The sequence below is a fragment of the Quercus lobata genome, chromosome 1, assembly GCF_001633185.2.
Source record: "Quercus lobata isolate SW786 chromosome 1, ValleyOak3.0 Primary Assembly, whole genome shotgun sequence".
Lineage (NCBI taxonomy): Eukaryota > Viridiplantae > Streptophyta > Magnoliopsida > Fagales > Fagaceae > Quercus > Quercus lobata.
In genome coordinates this window covers 10454055-10463884 of record NC_044904.1, presented here as the reverse complement: position 1 = coordinate 10463884, position 9830 = coordinate 10454055, and the positions used below count along the sequence as shown (strand labels likewise).

The following is a 9830-nucleotide window of genomic DNA, read 5'->3' as shown; positions in this document are numbered from 1 at the left end:
CATGTTTTAGCATTTAAGTTTGTACCCTTCTACTAGTAGAATGGTATGGTCATAAATACTAAAATTTGCTGGCATTTAGAAACATCTATTGCAGCTTGTTTTTTGGTGTTTGATGTGCTAAATATTAAAAAATTTAGTGTGGGGCCCAAATGATTTATAGGCCAGGCCCATCTACCCAGGGAGAATCCAAAGGCCCAAGCCGAGGAGGGCTATGGCCCAAGCTCGACAAGATAGCCTATGGATACCGCCGAGGGCAGTTCAGTCCTCGGCAGACTCAAAGTCCCCCCAGAAAGAGGGGTAAAAACGGTATAGGACTGAAACTTGGAAGAAAGATCTAAAATATCTAAAATATCCAGGGAAAGCTGCCCTTACTGCCATTTAGGACTCTTAACCTGACATAGCCGCGTTCTTTGACTTTTACAACCACCCCCAATGACTTTGGGTATGGGCTGATGGGACAAATATCAGCCTTGGAAATGTTGACCCTATACGTGGACGAAGGACAGTGAACACAGGCGAGTATAAAAGGAAAAATCAGTAACCTAAAGAGGAGGCTGGGAAAAATGGCCAAAAACCAGAGCCTCCCAGCCCACCTCCAGGAGAAAAACTCCATGGGTGAAGATAACCTAGACACGCACGAATACCACGAAAAACCCACCGCCTGGCGATCAAGGCCTAGCCTTTTAAACCCACGCTCTACAAATGATATTGTTTGGGCCTTTTTAAGTGGCGCGAACCCGATACTGTTACGGTCCGTCGCGAATCGTGTCCGTACAATTGGCGCCGTCTGTGGGAAAGGCTTGTGTGTTGGTATAGGAGGTGGGTCGATAAAGTTTCTTTGTTATTTCTAACCGTTGGTTATAGAATTCTAGTATAAAGTTTTGCTAGGGGCTACGTTTCTTGACTAGGGGCTTGGCTGAGGAGCTAACTCCCTTAAAGCCAAGGTCCCCCGTAAAGAGCAAACTAGGCACTTGGTAGCGTTAATCGTATGGATAAACTCTAGGGGCTTGGCTGAGGAGCTAACTCCCCTAAAGCCAAGATCCCACACAAAGAGAAAACTAGGTTTTAGACAGAATCAAGGCATTGCATAGTCCTCGGACTCAAGCCTATGGGAAAACCAACTACCTGGATGAGGAAAACTAGGTTTTGGACAGAACCAAGGCATTGCATAGTCCTCGGACTCAAGCCTATGGGAAAACCAACTACCTGGATGAGGAAAACTAGGTTTTTGACAGAATTAAGGCATTGCATAGTCCTCGGACTCAAGCCTATGGGAAAACCAATTACCTGGATGAGGAAAACTAAGTTTTGGACAGAACCAAGGCATTGCATAGTCCTCAGACTCAAGCCTATGGGAAAACCAACTACCTGGATGAGGAAAACTAGGTTTTGGACAGAACCAAGGTATTGCATAGTCCACGGACTCAAGCCTATGGGAAAACCAACTACCTGGATGAGGAAAACTAGGTTTTGGACAGAACCAAGGCATTGCATAGTCCTCGGACTCAAGCCTATGGGAAACCAACTACCTGGATGAGGAAAACTAGTTTTGGACAGAACCAAGGCCTTGCATGGTCCTCGGACCCAAGCCTATGGGGAAACCAAGTACAAAAAAGAAAAAATTACAAGTTTTGGACAGAACCAAGGCCTTGCATGGTCCTCGGACTCAAGCCTATGGGGAAACCAAGTAAAAAAAAAAAAAAATTACAAGTTTTATAACTGCTCGGATGGGAAAAGTCCCCGGCTCAGATACTGTAAAATGTTAAGGCCAATAAAAGTGTTAGGATGATGGTGGGGCACTCCACTATTCGGTAGCCTAAGGGGGCTGTTCATTTTTGCGGGTGATCTGTCTTCGAACGATTACTTCCTACGCCGCATAGAGCATCCAGTTCTAATCTCGGTATTTTTTCGGGCAATTACCGTTATTCATAGGTACACATTGCTAGTTCAAGCAATTCTGTTAAAGTTGTGGTGACTTCTTTTTATTAGCAAGTATTTTGGCCTTAGTTGTCATCGATTCAAATGCTATATTATTGTGCTGAGCAGCATTTGCAAATTTGTAAAAACATAGAGACAGAGCATGCGAAGTAAAATAACAACAATTTTTATTAATATGAAAAATTATTACAACGTACAAAGAGGGGCTCAAACAAGCCTATACAAAAGGTGAGCTGCCGAAACAACCCTAACATTCGCAGTACAGATAAGTAAACAGCCAGGTGTCTTTTAAACTCGTCTTCAAAGTCTCTCCAATTTCTGCCTCAGTATTGCTCATATCGAAAGAAGAACCTTATTTGGAAAAAGATGAAGGAGAAGGAAGAAGAATTTGAAGGAGAAGGAAGAAGAAGATGGAGGATATGAATGAAGAAGATGGAGGACATGAGTAAAGAAGGAGGAGAAGAAGAGAGAAGAGATGAAAAGAAAGAAAAATGAGCAAAAGAGGGAGAAAGAAAAGCACCAAAATGGAACTAGTGCTGGGAAGACTAAGAAAGGGAGGTAAAATGAGGCGCCAGTGAACGAAGAGAGGAAGAAGCAGGGGCACTTAGTCCCTGCCTCGATCCTGACTCCCAACACACTGGAGCCATATTAGGTATGCTCATGAGAGCGCGGTTGGTACTGATGATGGGTGTTCTCGACTCAGTCACGCCGAAAGTTTGACGTGACGAGTCCCTGCTTCGGATTTTAGCTGAAAGGAAGGTAAGACGAATCTTAAGCCTCCGCCATCTTTGCCCTGACCGAGCCATTTCGAGTTTTATTAGAACATGACGCTTTGAGGAGGGGTATGGTTTCTTTATCATTTGTTATGGTGAATGTACTGTGATTTAGTATATAACTACTAGGTTAAGTAAACGCTAAGGGAGGCAAAGGGTTTCAAATCTCAGAAAAATAAAAGGGTCTCAGCACGAAAGTGATAGCCTCCTACTTGTCTTCTTATAGGAAAGGCAAAACGGAAGGCATTAAATTCGTTCAGGTTTCCAAAAGAATCTGAAAACGAAGATGTGTCCGTTCCATTTCTCCGCCTCGTCAGACGAACCGTCGAATGTAAATGAGTCTCGTAAAGGGAAGTCATTAAAAGCGTGTTTTGAATAATCAAACGACGAGAACGCGTCAGGAGTAAAATCAAAAAACGCCTCGTAGATCAGTATATTTCTTGGATAGATGGAAAACCATCAGTATTAATGAAAGGCCGAATTAAAGGAGCCATCATAAAAGCTCGGCATTACCAAAACCCCCCTTTCCAACTAAGAGGTTGGACAGCCGGGTTTTGAGGGGCTATTGTGGGGCCTAAATGATTTATGAGCCAGACCCATCTACCTGGGGAGAATCCAAAGGCCCAAGCCGAGGAGGGCTATGGCCCAAGCTCAACAAGATAGCCTATGGATACCGCCGAGGGCAGTTTAGTCCTCGGCAGACCCAAAGTCCCCCCAGAAAGAGGGGTAAAAACGGTATAGGACTGAAACTTGGAAGAAAGATCTAAAATATCTAAAATATCCAGGGAAAGCTGCCCTTACTGCCATTTAATACTCTTAACCTGACATAGCCGCGTTCTTTGACTTTTACAACCACCCCCAACGACTTTGGGTATGGGCTGATGGGACAAATATCAGCCTTGGAAATGTTGACCCTATACGTGGACGAAGGACAGTGAACACAGGCGAGTATAAAAGGAAAAATCAGTAACTTAGAGAGGAAGCTGGGAAAAATGGCAAAAAACCAGAGCCTCCCAGCCCACTTCCAAGAGAAAGACTCCATGGGTGAAGATGACCTAGACACGCACGAATACCACGAAAAACCCACCGCCTGGCGATCAAGACCTAGCCTTTTAAACCCACGCTCTACAAATGATATTGTTTGGGCCTTTTTACGTGGCGCGAACCTGATACTGTTACGGTCCGTCGCGAATCGTGTCCTTACATTTAGTATTTAACATATTTAATGCTAGTGCTCTAATAAGTACTCTCAATACAACTCGATCACGCGCACACAATGTGTCTCATCCAATACATTGAAGTATTAGATGGAGGCTTTGTCCCTTTCAAAAAGTCAATTTCAAAAACAAATTATCAAATGAGCACTTAGTTCAGTTGGTCGTTTTATGTTTTCATCTCATATTAATATATAAATGTGTCCATAAGTTGGGATAAGTTTGGAGTATTTTTCCATCCAATCAAACCTTGTCAAATGAGAAATTTCCAATTAAAACTATATGAATTGGGTTAGCGCCATATTGCCCTATCTAATAAATAATTGGATTTTTATTCAACTATTTTAACTTATTATAGTTTCATCCAAATTAAGTAAAAAATATGAAAATAAATTAAACTAATTAATCTAAACTAAGTCTTAAAATCCAAAAATAAATTAAATTAACAACGTTTTTTTTTTTTTTTTATAACATTAAATTAATAATGTTAAAATATATAATTGTTAACTATTAAATTAATAGCATGGATTGGGTTATGTTACTGGAATTGGAAATTTTGTCAACCCAACCTTAATATATATATATATATATATCCAACAATCAACTTTTAGAAAATTAATTCGAAGTATTGAGACGGGTTAGGTTAAAGTAGTTTGGATATAATTTTTTGAAAGCCTAAAACCAAGCTAACCCAAAAGTTTCATTTAAAAAAAAAAAAAAAAAAAAAAATCAACCCAACCCGAGGTATCTTGTTTTCTTGACTCAAATTCATCAGATTGATTAGTTGAGTGTACATCTCTATCTAAAGGCTAAAGGGTGCACTCTATGTACAAAATCCACCAGAGGCATGCCCTCATATAAAAGGAGGGCATAGTTCATCATAAATAGAAAAATTTTACCAATTTTTTATCATGACATTTTCATCAACTTGTAATAATATTAGTTTTACATGGATATATACAGATTTATAATAGACAACTTTTGTTATGCACTAATTACAACATATTATATTCTTAGTTCTTACCAACTTTTTTTCTACTTTTTTTCCTCTTCCTCAATTTCTCTCCATCCAAACATAAGAGCCATGGTAAAAAGATTAAGAATTTTTTAAATTAACTAAAATTATTAAGTTTTAAAAAAAGTAAAAACAAAAATAATGAAAAGACAAGTTTAACGATTGCTTCTAAACCTTATATTGTTTCTTTGAGTTTCCACGTACGGACGATTTTTTTTTTTTTTTTTTTTTTTTGGCGTAACTCATTTACTTCCATTTTGATTTGTAACTTTCCCCTTCCATTCGTTCTAGTCGTACAAGCCAAACCTACCTCGAATGAGGGAACTTGAAGCCTGGAACCCCAAATTTCATCCATTGTCCTTAATTGATTAATTAATTAGCAAGAAGAATACTTTCTCTCCCCACTTCCTCGGGGCCCAGTTAAAAAAAAAAAAAAAAACTATTTACCAATATATATATATATATATGTATTGAAAAAGTTAATCCTATAGTTTTTATGAGTAAGAAATATGTCTAGATCTATAGTTTTTGAACTCTTAAGAGAAGTTATTTCATTTTCTTTTATTTTTTTGAGAATTAGGAGAAGTTAGTTACAAGTTTCTTAACATTTTTCAAGATATAAAATTTGACTAGAACCAACAAAAGATACATGTGTATATATCACTTAAATATAGTTAATATATATATATATATATGTGTGTGTGTGTGTATTGAAAAAGTTAATCCTATAGTTTTTATGAGTAAGAAATATGTCTAGATCTATAGTTTTTGAACTCTTAAGAGAAGTTATTTCATTTTCTTTTATTTTTTGAGAATTAGGAGAAGTTAGTTACAAGTTTCTTAACATTTTTCAAGATATAAAATTTGACTAGAACCAACAAAAGATACATGTGTATATATCACTTAAATATAGTTAAGTAGACACACTCGATCTTTCTATTGTCAATTATAACTTTGAACTAAAACCAAAAAAATGTTTGTGTCGAAAGTATATTTTGTTTGAAGTAGGTTTTAGACTCACTTGTACAATAAACTTTTTAAAACTTTCCATTATCATTAGTAAATTAAAAACTATTTATTGATACAACATCTTATAAGATGTTCCTCTCACAACAATTGTAAGCCCTGCATGTTTATAGAGAAATATCTCATAATATTGTCTCCTTTTAATCCTTTATGAAATAATGAAAGAGTAATGCTACAATATATGTTGAGTTAACAAGTTTAAGTTTTTACTTGTTTTGGTTTGTAATTTTCTTTCTCTACGAGTTTGTTTTTTCTAGTTTTTGTTTGTAATTTTTTACTAGTTCTTGTTTGTAATTTTCTTTCTCTACTAGTTTTTAATCCGAGTGTTTCATATGAAGTTGCCATGCCTTAAAGCTGCTTAGGTCCTTCTTGGGGTCCTTATATTCAAGAACAAGAGACCAGTTGAGATCAAACATCAGGTCTAAATTTCTAATCGTCTTTCTGCAATAGTTTTGAAACAGTAATTGGTCATGCCCCTATAGGCTTGGGGACAACAAAGGATGAATTTTTACTGTACATTACCAAATTGAGTTATACTTCCACAACTTGAGGAAATTGTGTGTATCAGCAATTATATGTGATTATTATATAAGTATTTCAGTATTATGATATCTTTTACTTCAACTCATTCTAAATTGTCAGAATTTCGATCAATGATTCCTGAAAAACAATATTCAGAGGCCCGATAAAACAACAAACCTAGAAAAATAGAAATTGAAAAACAGAGTGAAAAAAGAGGCCTTAGAGATCTTGGTGGATAAAATTCATCAAATGGTAAATTCCCATCAAGAGTAGCAAATATTAATCCTTACATCACCGGCCTATAATTCAACTAAGTTTCAAATAAAATATTTCTAAAAAAAAAAAAGTTTTAAATAAAATAAACAAACAAAAGCTATTCTTTAAATCCAAACAAAGCCCAGTTTTTTTAATTAAAAAAAAGAAAAGAAAAAAAAACACAGAAAGAAAAAAATAATAAAATTAAGATGTTGTCAGAAGTAGCTGGTTAGGATATCACATACTTCGGCAAAGAAAATATCATTGGGAATCCGAATGATTCTTTTCATCATCCAACATCTCTAATTCAAAGAAATAGATATATACCAATCACACATTCATTTAAATAGCTTAATGGGTAATGTTTAAAAATAAGAGAAATTTTTTTTTTTTGTAAATGTATCAGCCTTTTTTAAATAGCTTAATGGGTAATATTTACGTCTTCCAAGCTGCTCATGGGCCTTGTCCAATGTAAGTTCTAATTACTTTTGGTGTTCTCAAATCTTGTGTGTAAATCTGCTGTTAAATTTAATTCAGTAGTTATGACCTTACGGGTCCTTTTATTCAGGAACCAAGTTTTAATCGACTTTCTGCTATGAGACAGTAATTGGTCCTGCAACTATAAGCTTGGGGACAAGAAAAGGAAGATTTTGGCTGTACATTACCACATTGAGTTATAATTCCACTAATGAAAATGAAATTGAGAAATTGTGTTCAAGTAATTATGTTATCATTATACAAGCTTTTCAATATGATTAGATCATTTACTTTAAATCATTCTAAATTGTCAGAAAATTTCTTATTGATTTTGAATGTAAAATTACAGTTTTGAAAGCAACCAAAGTAGAAACTACCCAAAAAAGCAAAGGCAAACAAATTCTTTAAGCCCATTTTTTAAAACCAATTAAAACCTAATAGAATTAGATTAATATGTTAAACACAATTGAAAATACAACCTTAAAAACAATATTCAGAGGCCTAATAAACAACAAACCAAGAAGCAAAGAAATTGAAATCAGAGTAAAAAAGAGGCCTCAGAGATCTTGGTGGATAAAATTCATCAAATGGGAATTCCCATCAAGAGTAGCAAATATTAATCCTTACATCACCGGCCTCTATAACCCTAAAAAAATCATCTAAGTTTTAAATAAAATAAAAGCAATTCTTAAAAACCAAACAAAACCCAGTTTTTTTTTAATAAAAAAAATCATATAAGTTGTAAATAAAAGCAATTCTTAAAAAAAAAAAAAAAAAACCTTTTTTAAAATTTTTTTAAAAAAAATCAGAGAAAGAAGAAATAAATAACATTAAGATGTTGTCAGAAGTAGCTGGTTAGGATATCACATATTTCGGCAAAGAAAATATCATTGGGAATCCGAATGATTCTTTTCATCATCCAACATCTCTAATTCAAAGAAAAAATACATACCAGTCACAGATTCAATTAAATAGCTTAATGGGTATGTTTCAAAACAATAGAAATTTTTTTGAAAAAAAATGTATCAGCCTTGTCACCGAGAAAAATATCCTAAGAAGAGGAAACCCGGAGCTAAAGGCAGAATTACAAGTATGGAATAGATACAAGTAACATAAAACTTCAATATCGCCTAATGATAGATTCCATGACCCCAATGACAAAGTTTTCAGATCACAGAATTGCAATTTTAGGCTTAATCAACCATCGTATAACCAAACCCTACTAGACCCATATAAACAAAAACACATAAAATCAATAGATACAGAAGAACAAAAGGAAAAAAGACAGAAAAACAAGAATGGATGAAAGCTCTGGAGGCTTTTGGGAGTTTGGGGAGTTCTATGATTTGATTTATGAAAACGTAAGAGGTCGCCGCAGAAGTGAAGAATGAAAGAGTTGTGAGCTGTTTTTATAGATGAATATGAGAGAGAGTATTAGAAAACCCTAGAGAGTTGAGAGGCGTTGTTGTTGTTGTTGTGGACTAAAAAGTAATATTGGGCTGAATATGAGAGAGAGTATTAGAAAACCCTAATGTTTTGGGCTTATTCGGCCTTTTTTTCTGACTTGCTTGCTATTGGGCTATAAAACCCAACATATGACCCTGGTGGAAGTCCACGCCAACTTTTTTTTGGGGGGCTGAAGTATTAGACCAGTGGGTCTGAGACACTGATTTGAGGAATACATTATTCTAAAATGTATATCTCTCTCTCTCTCTCTCTCTCTCTCTCTCTGATTGTACTCATTCATTAGGGACCAATCCTTTTTACTGTTTCTTATACTTTTATATACTTCGTATTTATAATGTTTGACTGTTTATTGGTGTTTTTCTGTTTGTTATATTAACAGATCAAGGTGGTTCATATGTTCCCTGCTAGTATGTGAAATGGTGAAAGTGTCTAAAATATTGGAGTGGAATGGATTACACTAATGAGTAGAGCACGTGGGGGGGGGTCACGTGGGGCTCTTTGCGATAGGAAGCTGATGTGTGAGTCACGTAAGGGTCACATGGGGTTCATTTAGGACATGTAGGATTAGTTAATTAATATTTAAATGGATATGCTTGACATGTAGACACTTTGTTTTCTACATATAAATTTTCTTTTAATGGGTTGATGGTAGGAACCAAAATGGAAATAGTTTTTTGTTTTCAAGGACTAAGGGAGGTGCGTCTAAAAAGTAGAAACCAAAATAGGAATCGGCCTAAAATGTAGGGACCAAAAGTACATTTTCAATTTTTTTTTTTTTTTTTTTAAGGGACAAAAATCAAACTTGATCCACCTTCCAAATGCCTAATATTGGTTTTTGTATATACATGAGATGGTTTGGATCCTTTTTTTTTTTTTTTTTTAATTTGAGTTGGGATTGAGTTTAAAACTTTAAATTGATAAACTCTTCAATCTAAAGTAACCAAATCCAGTCCAAGTTATTATGATAGTTTTAAAAGTGTTTTTTTTTTTTTTTTTTTTTTGAGACTTAGCTTGATTTATTTTAGTTGAAATTTAGTTTTGATGAAATTAGAATATAATATTCAATAAATTGTAATTATTTCTTTGAGAAAGGGCTCAAATAGGTCAATGAAAGCCTAATTTTTTTTTGATGGGAGTGAAAGC

The 9830-nt window shown here is 35.1% G+C and overlaps 4 non-coding genes across 4 annotated transcripts; all 4 read right to left on the bottom strand.

The window, feature by feature from the left end:
- Positions 1-6703: 6703 nt before the first annotated feature.
- Positions 6704-6788, bottom strand: LOC115956112. The gene has a single exon (XR_004084263.1). It is a non-coding gene; the product is annotated as a small nucleolar RNA SNORD24 (small nucleolar RNA).
- Positions 6789-6953: 165 nt separating this feature from the next.
- LOC115956190 lies at positions 6954-7042 on the bottom strand. Its single transcript, XR_004084276.1, has one exon. It is a non-coding gene; the product is annotated as a small nucleolar RNA R12 (small nucleolar RNA).
- Positions 7043-7773: 731 nt separating this feature from the next.
- On the bottom strand, positions 7774-7857 carry LOC115956107. The gene has a single exon (XR_004084262.1). It is a non-coding gene; the product is annotated as a small nucleolar RNA SNORD24 (small nucleolar RNA).
- Positions 7858-8056: 199 nt separating this feature from the next.
- Positions 8057-8145, bottom strand: LOC115956184. Its single transcript, XR_004084275.1, has one exon. It is a non-coding gene; the product is annotated as a small nucleolar RNA R12 (small nucleolar RNA).
- Positions 8146-9830: the final 1685 nt, after the last annotated feature.